This window comes from Oryzias latipes, chromosome 2, assembly GCF_002234675.1.
Source record: "Oryzias latipes chromosome 2, ASM223467v1".
NCBI classification, from domain to species: Eukaryota; Metazoa; Chordata; class Actinopteri; order Beloniformes; family Adrianichthyidae; genus Oryzias; species Oryzias latipes.
In genome coordinates, this window is record NC_019860.2 from 7,542,141 (window position 1) to 7,555,744 (window position 13,604).

Sequence of the window (13,604 nt, forward strand, 5' to 3'; positions counted from 1 at the left end):
AGACAAAGACAAAAAGTTCATTAGGGGGTGTCGTCAAATGACCCTTTTGGTTGGATTCTAACTTCAAACAGTATCACTTATCAGCTGAGGACAGTGTGTCGTAAAACCCCCCTGTTCCTGGCTGGGCATGAGAAGCAGATGACCAAACACACAGAACTGTTTTCAGAAGAGGTAAAAAGGTCAATCTGAGTTAACATTTAAAGAAATACATTTAAACAATGATAATAATAAAACAAATTCCTTCACATACTCCCACCTGTTTATCATTGATAAATGTCAAAATCTCACATCCAATATCACATCTCTTTTCAGTTTTCTGTGACATCTTCATTTTCATAACACTTTCAATTTACACTCAGATGAGAAGTTTTTTTTTTTTCTTTTTTTTTTCAAGTAATTTCAATTTCAAAATCATTACAGTCATCTTGTTCTCCCTTTAATAACAAGTTGTATTCTTAAATCATAGGAACACTTTGTAGTCCACCATTCACTGCTCTGGAAATCATAGATTGAATACAAGGAAAAATGCACATAGCGAACACACAACATATGATCAGTACCATAAGAATAGGTGTCACTATTTTTAACAAAAGTTGCCACCAGGAACCAAAAGCAAAACCAGGAGAAGAAATCCCAAGATTGGGGTTTCCTGTCATCCTGAATTGCCTGCTGAACCTTTTCAAGTTGATGTAATGCTTCGGTGATGCTGTGACCTTCATCGATGTTGTCAGGAATAAATGTACAACAGGTGTCATTTAACATTTTACAAACACCTCCCTCCTGAGCAACCAATAAGTCCAAAACCAATCTGTTCTGTAGAACCATAAGTCTCATGCTTGACATTTCTTCACTATAGCCTTTGAATGCTTTAATTGTAGCGTTCAAAAATAATCAAAAATAAACCTAATCGATAATCAATGGTCTCAATTCTGAAAGTGTTTTTAGCATTTCCCACTCAGGGAAACAATGCCATAGTTACCTTTTCCCCAGTATTCCAGTGTTTATGGTCTCCAGGAACATGTGATCCCCAAATGGAATCATGTGGCTTGACATCAATAAGGTTACGTCTGTAGCGCAGGTGAGGCTCATGGACTGCAGAAACTATGAAAGTGTGACCTGTGACCTTTACAGAAGCACAAATCCCACTCCAGTCTCTAGGCAGACTGAGGTAGAGGGCCTGCCCACATAACCAAAACATTTGATCAACCACATAAGTACCATTGTTACCTGGAATTAAATCTGGATTAGATTCAACACAACGTCCTCTGGGGCAGGGAACTGCATAACCATGGGAAACCCTGTCATTGATTATCTGGATCAGCCATCGTCGAGAAATGTTTAGTCTGTCCTCGTTGGTGGTTCTTCTTGCAGGTGGATAATGATTCCAAAAGAACCAAATCCTTGTGGTGGCTCCTGTCAGGAATAGCAGGAACAGTAAACAAAATAAACTGTCTCTTAGCCCAGTTGGACACGCCATGGTGGATATGTACCTATCTTCGGGAGGGAGAGGTTACTAGCACATCACCTCCTCAAGTCCTCTAACAGTGTAGGATCCGTGTAGTGCAAAAGAGTTCTGGTGTGCTTTCTTCCCTAAGACTAGGTGGATGTCTCGGCTTCGCTGACGTTGAGACAAGCAGCTTCTATACAGCTGCCTCCCTTTGTAGTCAGACTTCCCCACCTAGCAGTTGGAATTAGCCTCACCCAGATGCTTTTTCTTGCAGTGTGACAGGTGGATCCAAGACGTCCTTTCAGCAATCTTTACAGCTGTTGGTGTAGTCAGCAGGACTTGGAATGGCCCTTCCCCCCGTGGGCTGGACCAACACTTCCTTTTTATGGCCTCCACAAACACCCAGTCACCAACCTGCACTGGTGAAGTGTCCTGTGGAGATAAAAAGGAATCTGGCACTTGATTTGTCCTTTGCACATCTTTAGTGGTAAACATTTTTCTCAAATAATCCACTAAATTTGCATCATCATCTGGAGAATGTTGCTGTGTAGGATCAAGGTCTGGTAACCTATAAGAACGTCCATACAACATTTCAAAAGGCGTTAAAGGTTGACCTGCTGTGCGTGTGATACGCATGCTTAGTTGAACTAAGTCTATGCAGTCAGGCCACTGTCTGTTTGTCTCTTCCATGCATTTCTTTAACTTTGATTTGATAGTGCCATTAGTTCTCTCAACTAATCCTGCACTCTGTGGGTGATAACTACAATGTCTCTTTAAATCAATACAAAGATGTTGAGCTATTTTGTCTATCACTTAATTTACAAAATGTGTACCATTATCACTTCTTATCACTTGTGGTATGCCAAAAGTTGGGATTATTCTTTAATAAATAGCTTTAGCTACTGTAATAGCATCTTGTGTTGCACATGGAAAAATTTCAACCCATTTGGAAAATGCATCAATAATCACTAAACAATATTTCAATCCCTTGCTTTTATTCAATTCAATAAAATCCATATGGATTGTATGGAAAGGAAAAGGTGGTTCAGGAAATTTTCCTCTCTTAGGTCTAACATTGCCTTGGGGATTATGACGCATACATGTTACACATTGTTTACAAAAATTTTTTGAATAGAGAATAAATCCATAAGTTGTATAATATTTCTCTAATAAGTTCATCATCCCCCCTGTTGAGACATGGCAAAGCCCATGACTCAAAATTGCTGCCCATTTGTACATGGATTTTGGTAAAATAGGTTTACCTTCTGTGCTGACATAAAGACCTTGTTCCAACTTTGCTCCCTTTTTCAACCATAAATCTTTTTCTTGTTTCGGTGCACTGTGTTGCATTTCCTTTAAAACATCAGCGGGTGCATCCGCAGTCACATCCTCATTTGTGCATATTTCTACATCTTTTGTTGCAGCTTGCTTTGCTGTTGCATCTGCAAAGGCATTTCCTTTAGAAATATGATCTGTTCTTCGTGTGTGTCCCTCACATTTACATATTGCCACTTTAGATGGTAACATTACAGCAGTTAATAATTCTTTCAGTAAGTCTACATGCGTTACTGGTTTTCCTGTTGACGTTTTAAACCCTCTGTTCTTCCACTGTTGACAAAACAAATGCACTGTAGCAAACGCATATTGGCTATCAGTATAGATCGTAACTGGCTTATCTTTAAAAAGTTTGCATGCTTCAGTTAAAGCTGTCAACTCTGCTGATTGTGCTGAGTAATTTCCACACAGGGGTCCTGCCTTCAGAACCTTATCTTGAGTTACAACAGCAAAACCCACTTTGTTTCTGCCTGTGTCATCTTTCTTTGCTGACCCATCAACAAAAACTATTTCTCTTTCAGTGAGATCTAAAAATTCATCACTAATTGGTTGAATTACTAGTTCAGATTCATCTTTTAACTTGTCATTTCTTTTACCATCTAATCAATCTGATTTCTTCCTTTCAGGAAATTTCTCTCAACCAATGATCTCTCTGTCCACAAATCCAAATCCATCATCAACTTGCTCTGACCCTCTGTTGCTACTTTCTCTAAACCTTCCTCAAAAATTTTCTTTAAAATTTCCTTTTCCACGACCACAATTTCTTCCTCTGTTCACATTCCTTCCAAAAAACACATCACTACTTTCCTCCTGCCAAAATGTATGTTCACTTTGATTCCTAAATTTCTTTTTATTCACCATCACTTTTTCTGCATGAACAGCAAAATTCCTAAACTGTTGTAGTGCTCCTGTTGGTAGATCAACGTAAAGTTTCCTTATCTAGTCTGCAATCTCTGGTCTCATAGCTTGCAGTAAAACTTGTTTCAGCTGCTGTCTATAGGGACCATCATCATTATCTCTGAGTCCACAATTAGCTTTAAAACTTCTTCAAATCTGACTCTAAAATCAAACACTAATTCTCCATCTTTTTGCTTAGTTTGACCAATCTTTCCATAATCAGGTCTCATTGGAAAGGCTTCTCTAATTCTTTGTCCTAAAAGTGTAAGACTTTGAATCAACTCTTAAACTGTTATGTGGAAGAGGTCTGGGTGGATCGTCATCATTCATAAGATTCCTTTACTTTTGCCCAGTCTGCTTTCATAGCAGTCATACATGCTTGCTGACATTCAATGCCATTCAGATGGTAAGCTCTCTGAACTTCCATCATTTGCCCGTGAGAGATAACTCCCCTCACTGCCTTCCTAACATCCTCTAATGTCCAGGTCCTAAACACAAGAAGTGTAGGCCTCTGGCCATTTTCTCCAGCTCTAGGATTGGGCACTTCAATCATTGGAAATGTCGCTGCAACTTTAGATGACTCTCCAGCTTCTTCCAAACCAACCCCCATAGTTTTACTCCATTCAAGTTTTTTCCCTTTTCCTCCTAACATTATTTTTTCTTTTTCTGGTTTATTTAAATCAGTCACTGGTGGGTAAAAACCCGTCAACAGAGGAGCATTTGTCCCCTGGTAGGGAGGAGGTGAGAAATCAGCTGGTTTCTGCTCTCCCCCCCTTTCATCCTGCTCCTGCTCGGTCTGCAGCCCGCTGCAGCCTGCTGTTGCAGGGGTCTGAGTCTCACAACTGATTTATCCTCCTTTTTTTAGCAATCAGACATGCTTCTCTAGTTTTACTTTTCTGAATGCCATTCTTCATTTTTCGTTGCTTCATTTAAGCACAGTTTTGCACAAATTAATTCTTCACTATTTTTTTTTGTTTCTTTTGTATTTTTTATTTTGTTTTTAATTTGTAACCTTTGAACTAATTCAGTACATTCCCCTTAAAATTGTAGTTTTTATCCCATTTTACCAAGAATGTAGTTGAACCTGGATGAACCTCTTTCTATATATTTTTAATCTCATGATAATTCAACTTTTTTATTTGAATTCCCCCATTTTTTAAAGTTTTTTTCTATTTTTTTTACATTTACGTTAGTCACAGAGTGTGATCAGAACCAACAGAGAATTTCTCTCAGGACCGAATTTCACTCCCCGTGCAACAAGCTTCTAGGTCAGACCTGTTGTCTGATCCGGTCACACGTTTAGGGTCCTCCCAGGAGCAAAACCCGTTTTAGACTCTGGGTTCTTTTCACCTAAAGCCTAATGAGATGAAATCTTGTTCTACTCCAACAAGCAGCCTTGTGTTAACACCGCAAGGTTTCCAGCTGCCCACTGCTTCGAACAAGTTCACTCCTTTCACACATGCACACACATTCACACCAAAAAAAACTTTTTTTATTTATTTATTTTTGTTGTTCTTTTTCTAGGCCTTTTAGGGACTTGAACCCTCTTACGCGTTTTAGGCTGCAGGACTCGAACCTACACCTTTATACAGAATTCTGGACTTTTCCGGGACTCCAAACCCACACGTGTTTTAGGCAACAGGACTTGAACCTGTCCCTCAGAATTCTGGGCCACTTCGGGGACTTGAACCCCTGAAAAAGCGCTGTACTTGCCTTGTCGTTGTGGTCTGACTGGTTAACGAATAACGTCAATCCGGACCCAGGGATCAGACCAGTCGATTGGCCGACGTAGAATTCACTACGACGGACTTTCCTCCGGAGACCTAGTCTCACGGGCTGTGCACAGACTTCAATCGGCATGATCCTCCCCCAAGGACGCAGATATGTTGTCTTCCGGCTCGAAGGACCAAAGAATGTCAGATAAATGCATCTAGACATTAAAGAAAAACACAATTATAAACAACAAACCACAACAAGAATCAAGTTTCTCATGCACGAGGGAGAGGAGCAAATGTGTTGGAAAAGGTCCACCACGTTTCTCTTCTCCAAGGGCTGCCCCTCCCTGTGCTGCTTTTATTAAGAACACAAGTGGGAGGTAACAATTCAAGACAAAGACAAAAAGTTCATTAGGGGGTGTCGTCAAATGACCCTTTTGGTTGGATTCTAACTTCAAACAGTATCACTTATCAGCTGAGGACAGTGTGTCGTAAAACCCCCCTGTTCCTGGCTGGGCATGAGAAGCAGATGACCAAACACACAGAACTGTTTTCAGAAGAGGTAAAAAGGTCAATCTGAGTTAACATTTAAAGAAATACATTTAAACAATGATAATAATAAAACAAATTCCTTCACAAAGTACTTTCTTGTTGCTAGTTTATTGCCGGGTTTCAGCCACTGGGTCTGTCACGTCTACGACGTCATGACAGGAAATCAGGTCCCAAGCCCCCACGAATACAGGGAGATGCTATATATTGATCAATTCTTCTAAGGAGTTTACACGTTTAGCCATTTCCTTGTGATTGCTTTTTCACTGGCAACCAGGACAGTTCCCAGAAGCCTCTTGTCTGAATTTTTCCAGCCCTGCACAAGGACCTTTCCCAGGTTCATGAATTGACATGAACATGGGATTTTGGAGCAAAAAACATTATTGCACAAAGTTTTTCCAAGCAAACTCACACCATGTATTAGATCCTGCTATATTCCACTGTACTTTGCCAATTTTTCACCAACTCTCATTTCAAATAAACAAGTTCTCCTCGATTTCCCACCATCTCTTAATGTCATCTGTGTTTGCCCATTTACCTTGTTGAATTGATTTATATAAATTGGAAATAATATTACTTTTTGAGAGAGATGTAATTAGTGATTGTTTGCACCAGGCCAAGTTCACTCTTTTTCCCATGGTTATTTGATGTTTTTATCAAATGACCTGGAAATGCCTGTAGAATTTCTGCTGACTCAGTCCATGTTTTTGTTTTAAGGTCTCAAAAGATAAGAATGCACCCTTGTGGGTAAGAGAGTAGTAAGTTGTCAAACCTTTTGTGGTCCACATTTTGAACCTGCTGAGTCATGGGCTATCCATTTAAATATTTTGGACATTTTTTTGCAATTCACAAAGATCAATAAGTGTGTCCCGACGTTTCAGAAGAGATTCATACATAAAGTCTTCAGTGATGCTATTGTCCACAAACAAATCCATAATTGTAGTATTGCTTATAACTGTGGCCTCAATGTCTTTTCTACCTGATAAATATTTTAGAGAAAGCAGTCAGATCAGAGGTTTTAGATTAGCTGCAAAGTAATAATCCTTAAAACATGGTAACCCAAAACCTCCCTTCTCTTTCATTTGTTTTTATTTTATTTTAGCCCTTTAGTTTTGCCAAATCTATTCAGACATTATTCTGTCCCATTCTTTAAAATGGTGGTATCCAGAATGGTAAACATTGAAATAAGTAAACTCAACAAATAGAGCCAACAAGAGTGCTGGTGGGCCACATCCCTGACAGTTTCCTCTATTAACCCTTGTTCTATCTTAGATGACCCCTCCCTTACATTGACATGTTCTTCCTACCATGACAAAGGTGGATAAAGGTGGAAAGATTTCATGTAATCCATGGACACCAGTGAAGATCACAAATCATTAAAGGAAAAAGGTTCAGCGCACTGTCTAGTGGGTCTAGATGACCCCACTCCCAATGGTAAAGTGCCTAGGATAGCACAAGGGTTAAATCACAGAATCATCCAGGCTGAATCTGAGCTGCTTCCGTCATGTTGTCACTAAAAGCAGGAGCGGCTATTCATTTGAAGACAGTTCCTCTCCACCTTTACTTCACCTTCACCACAAACCTTCCTGTTTTTTTATTTTATTTTTTGTGTTTTTATTGGGCAGTTGCAGAATACAAGAATGCAGCATTTATGCAAATATAAAGTACAATGCTGTTCTGAATACAGAAAAAATTGCTCTCCTCCATCCAAACCTGTGTGGAGGTCAAAGTTCATGTGAAAGTCTCTGTTGAAGCTTTGAGAGGAAGAATTCATGTCTTTCTTTTCTTTTCTCCTAATTCTTTGATTTCTGTCTGTTTTTCTTGATGCTTCATGTTTCCTGGGGCCTGTTTCAGAAAGGAGGTTAAGTGTAAACTCTGAGTGCGTTAACCCTGAAATCAGGGAAACCCTGGGTTTTCCGTTTCAGAATGGGAGGTTTGTTAAACCAGAGAAAGCCGAGTAAGTCAAACCCGTTTCTGAAAGAGAGGTAACTTTTACTCGGAGTCAGTATCCATGGTTACTTATGCTGTGAACCTAACCTGGTCGGGAGCAGGTTTTATTCTCCAAACTCAAAGTTTCTGCCGGTCCCCTCCCCTTTTTAAAGACGAAGCGGTATTTTTCGCTTTAACCTTCATTGCCCACATTTCCGTCACACAGAGACGGTCTAAGTGACAAGAATGGCTTGTCATTTTTTGGAGGACCCAATAGACGAGGAGGCTGCATTAATTCGTAGAAAATTATATTTACCTCGTACGAGGATTTTGAGAAGACTCGATTTTTTTTTCACTTTTAGCTGCTGCCATGTTCTTTTAATTCCTGCAGGATTGCATCTACATGAAAATGAAATCAGGGACATTGAATTAGATTAATGTAACAATTACTTTTTGGAAACACAATTTTCTAGCACTGCTTACTTTCTTAATCCCGTATAAACCTATACCACTTGATCAATACAAGGGTAGTGTTGCAGTGTGTGTGTGCTGAGCGGGGTGCGATCCACGAGAGACAAGGGGAGGGGCGATTGCAGGTGCAGAGGGGGGGGGGGGGTGAGCAAGGAGGGGAGGTGTGTGCGTGGATAATTGTGTGTTCGGAGGACGGAGCACTTAGTTAAATAAAGAGAAGGTGTCATTCTCAGAATAACTGTTTTGGAGTCATTCTTTATCCGCTCTGGAGGTTGAGGGTTTCCAACGGGAAGTGAACCCCGAAGGAGAATTCCCTTCAGCCCTGAAGGAAATCTCCCCTGCACTTCTGACCACGGTCGGAAAGACGAGAGAAAAGAAGGAAGTCTTTGCGCAGCGAAAGGTTCAACAGTAGACAAAAGTTCACTTTTAAAAACACAGTTGCATGTATTAATATTAAAATGACCAACGTTTGCAAGAGGGGAAGGTTAACAAAAAAGTCCTCTAAACATTATCAACGTTAAATGCATCCCCCCCCCCCCCCAGATTGGTTCTGTAAACTATGCAGCATTTCATGCAATTACACCAGGAATAACACTTCAAAAGAACACCTTAATATCGCCATTTTTTATTTCACTCCTTACGCTATTTAAAAAGTTATTACAGTCAATATTTTATAACAATGATTTAAATGCAAACTTAGGCATTAATTTGAGCAGCTATGTTTTCCCACGCTAACTGTCTCTGTTTTGCAGATGCAGCGGTGTTGCTTTTCTTCCGTAATATCTGCTCATATTCACTGTAACTCTGCAGCAGCACGTCAAGTTCAGCTGTCGAAAAATACGCAGACCTCTTTTTTTCCACAGTTGCCATGGTGACTCGTGATATCTGCGCTCCATTGATAATGGCTTCTTATAGTCGCGGTGCTCACGCTCACCTCCGAATCAGTCCACTCAGAGTTGATTGACCTAACTCGGATCAGCTTCTCTGAAACAGAAAACTCAGAGTTGTTAATCTCCCGATTGACCAACTCAGAGTTCAAGTTCAACCTCAGAGTTGGTTGAACCTCCTTTGTGAAACAGGCCCCTGAAGTGTAGAAACAGGAAGTTTGTTGTTTCTTTGTCAAAGTGACTGAATGGAAATGTTGCTGCTGCAGCTCCATGTCTCCACCTGGTGGAGGGAGAGCAGAAGTGCAGCAGCTGATGGCAGCTTCCTCTGCCTCCCACTGCTGTCTGACTGCATTCACCTGAACCTGAGAGGAAACACAAGAGAAGAGCCAATCAGTGGAGGAGCAGCTGATCTGTTGGTGAAGGAGGATCAGAGCTGATGATGAGGAGGGTTTCCTCTGCAGGTGAAGGAGGAAGGTGTGTGTGAGCTGATGTGGATCCAGTGAAACCAGCAGCATGGATCAGTGGGAGGAACCACAGGAGGGAGCCCCTCCCTCTAAAAGCAGAGATGGTAACCATGACAACCACGGCAAAGCTCAGAGGTGAGATGAACATCTCCAACTGTCCATGATCTTCTCCATGTCAGAGCTCAGCACTCACAACAGCAACCTTCATTCTTCACAGGAAACAACCCTTGTGCTATCTTAGATGACCCCACCCTTACATTGACGTGTTCTCCCTACCATGACAAAGGTGGATAAAAGTGGAAAGATTTCATGTAATCCATGGACACCAGTGAAGTTTACAAATCATTGAAGAAAAAACGTTCAGCGCACATTCTAGTGCAGAAGCTTCAATGGCAGGTTGGTTGGAAAACATGTAGGACACCGGCCCTCAAGGCCTGGATTTGGGGACCCCTGGTCTAGTGGGTCTAGATGACCCAACTCCTAATGTTAAAATGAATAGGATAGCACAAGGGTAGCACAAGGGTTACGTTGAAAGATTTAGTTAAAGTTTAGTTAAGTTCCCATTCATTTTTATCCTGTATAAATTGTGTGCGACTGGAAGCCAACATTTTTCATAATCAATAAAGTTTTCCTAATGTTATATTGGGCCTGGCATTTTCTAATGAAGACAGTTGGATCTTAATGAATGATTTTTAGTAGTTTTTGCAAAGTGTTACAAACAAAGTAAATGGTTTGTACCGTATTTTCCGGACTATAAGCCGCTCACTTCAGTTGTTAGACACTTCAGTCATTGATTAACAAAAAGAAACACCCATGCTCAGCCGCATCCCACAATCCTTTGGTGCCATTAGACCCAACGTGCATGTGATCGCCACTACAATGTGACGCAGCTTTCAAGTTAAAAGCAATCATTGAAAGCAGTGTGAAAAAATCCCCCATCACCAACGGGTCTGGAAAAGCCAGTCTGCTGCGTGCCAGAAGTTTCCTTCACTGTTGTGGAAAGAAACTTCTGGCACACGCACTGCACCAAGACGCATAGGCGCGTGCTGTGCGTGCTTACAAGTCATTGCTGCTCGCTTTTACTGGTATGTTTTTTAACCAGCCCTGTTATTTCCACATTGCTGCCGTGTTACTGTTGGAAATAGGGGAGAGCTGCTTTCGCGTTCCGCTGCAGCTCCATGCTCCTTCTTGAACACGCACGCGGTTTCAGCACATATGCATACTCAATCTACAACACAGTGCGGCAAACCAGGGGTTAGCCCCGCCTTAAACCCCTAAGACTCATGGGAAGTGGAGAATCCTAGTGTGAATTTCCACACCAAAGGTGAGGGAGCTGGTTGCTGAAGTGAGGTCCATGCTGTTTGGCAGATGTGGGGGTGTTCAAATAAATAGGTTAAACTACTGGTTACTGCTCTCACTCTGCTGCTCTTGTGTGTTAAAAGTGGTACATACTCACTAAATTGGGGGGGATGCTGCTTATAATCAGGTTAGCTCCATAACCTGGCAATTACAGTTATTCAATATTAAGCACACTTACTGGACAATAGCCGCGTTTACATGGGCAAAAGTAATCGGAATGAACGCCTGATCGGAAAGAAAATGCGTCATGTAAACGTGCCGTTCGGAATACTCTGCCCCGGTCAGACTCATTTGGATCAGAATTTCTTTCCGATCGAGATAGGTGGGTTATACCGATCGTTTATCTGATCGTGGAGCATGTAAACGGTCATTCCGATCGTGTGTCACTGCTGCTCTGGTTTACGTCACGCACAGACGGTGTTTCGCTGAGAGAAAGCTTTGGAGCGCATACGGGACCAACCAGCTCTAAGGACGCCCCGTGAAAAGCGCCGCTCCGCTCTCGCCCCGCTGGCTCTCCCCTCTCTTTCACCCCTCACGGGGGAGATTCGGAGGAGGAGCGCTTCGTGCCCCCCGACGCTCACTCGGTCCACTGGCACCCGAGTGAGCAGAGCAGCTGGATTAATAATTTTGTGTCGGGGGGGGGGGGCTTTTTTACGTGTGCGTTTTGTTGTTTTGTTATGTGTGGGAGAATTCAGACTGCGAGCCGTCCCGCCGCTCTGGGTTAGGGGCTGCAGGACTCAGGAGGAACTGTGTTCGAACAGAGCTCGGGCCGCTAGCTCACAGAGTGGCTTTGGGGCGGTCTGTGTGAACTTTCAGAGCAGAAATAAATGTCGCTCAGTCCTTAGAAAGCTGCAGATTGCTGCGTTTCTTGCACGGTCCTGGATTTTGTGTCCATCCATCAGGCTAATGATGTTAGCCCGTGTTAGTCTGTCCTAAACTTTCGTCCAGCTTAATTCTTCCACAAAAAAAGCACTGACCACACAGATTAAATATAACGATGAGCGAACAGGCAATTCATAATATTCATGACATTAATAAAAGCACGTTTGGAAGATCGTCTCGTATGTTACCGAGCTGCTGCATAAATGTCTGTGGAAGCGGTTTGTTTACAACGGGACCTATATCCGCATCCGGGTGATTTTTACACTACTGCGCATGCCCAAATGATTCATTCCGAACGAGAGTATGAGCCATGGGAACGTTTGTTCTAATCGGAAAAAGGTTTTCTGTGCCCATGTGCACGGGTGAATTTTAACCCGACCATTGATCCGATCAAGATATTCTGCCCATGTAACCGCGGCTATTGATAACCTCAATTTAATTTATTTTCTTTGGGAATTATAGGTAGTATAGCTTTCTTCCATGTAGGCGGTATAATGTTCCTTTCAAGTATCCAATGTTTTTAGTAGTGTTGGGAGAAGCTGAGGGTGCATTTTTTATACTATTCTGAATGATATCCATCTGCACCAGGGGCTTTATCATTCTTTTACCCCTGATTGCTGATATAACTTTCTTTCTTGTTTTGGTGTTGTGAGTTCTTGTGTTGTGAGTTATTGTGTGGTGTTGTGAGTTATTGTGTTGTGTTGTAAAATCTTAAGTGTTGTGTTGTGACCCTTCTCGGCCACTGTAGTTACAGGGTGTTAAACTTTATGAATAGTTCTTTCCATCTGCTGTTTTCGTAGTTTGTATGAGAAAAAGTTTTAGCGCGCTCCCATCGTGTCATAGTAACATTGTTTTGTAAAGAAACGTTTTTTTTTTATCTCCTCTGTGTTCAATCGGTTTATCTCCGTTTGTACTTCTTTTTGTATTTTACCAAGCTGATTTGATTACTTAACCCTTGTGCTATCCTAGGCATTTTACCATTGGGAGTTGGGTCATCTAGACCCACTAGACAGTGCTCTGAACCTTTTTTCTTCAATGATTTGTGGTCTTCACTGGTGTCCATGGATTACATGAAATCTTTCCACCTTTATCCACCTTTGTCATGGTAGAGAGAACACGTCAATGTAAGGGTGGGGTCATCTAAGATAGCACAAGGGTTAAAGCATCCCTCTGTATTATTGGTGAAACTTAATTGTTGTTATTGTAGTCCAAATAAGATGGAATTTCTAATTTGAAAATGTCTAAAATGTCCTTGTTATTTAGGATATTTGCGCTTTTTACGACGTTTGGTGTCAGTACCAAATAATGTGGACCTTATATACATCTGTACTTGAAAGAATTATCTGCTACGGTCTGTGTGTCTGGTTTGGCAGTTCTGTTCTGTTGTCTGTTTACCAAAACAAAATTGGTAACATGGTGAAAAAAGCTATGAAGGTCATAGCTACACTTGAACTTCCATCTTTGCAGCAAATTTAGAGTGTCCTGTGACACGTCTAGCTCATAAAATCCTCAGTGATCCATCTCATATTTTGTTTTCTGACTTCAAATTGAATCGGTTAATTCATCAAGGGCCCAAGTCCAAGAAGTTTGTTTCTCCAGGAAATGATTTTAATTGCATAGCTTAAAGGGAGGCTACACCAAATGATTAATACTTTACCCAGATTTAACA

The 13,604-nt window shown here is 41.4% G+C and overlaps 2 protein-coding genes across 2 annotated transcripts in view; both read right to left on the bottom strand.

Moving 5' to 3' along the window:
- LOC110014374 (gastrula zinc finger protein XlCGF57.1) overlaps nt 1-13,604 on the bottom strand; it is a 526,943-nt gene that overhangs the window by 45,592 nt on the left and 467,747 nt on the right. The gene's annotated exons all lie outside the window — the stretch shown is intronic.
- Nucleotides 381-13,604, bottom strand: part of LOC110016616 (gastrula zinc finger protein XlCGF8.2DB-like) — a 35,358-nt gene continuing 22,134 nt past the window's right edge. Inside the window, exon 2 of the transcript XR_002874658.1 lies at nt 381-5,609. The gene's annotated coding sequence lies outside the window, so the exon portion shown is untranslated. The remainder of the gene's footprint in view (nt 5,610-13,604) is intronic.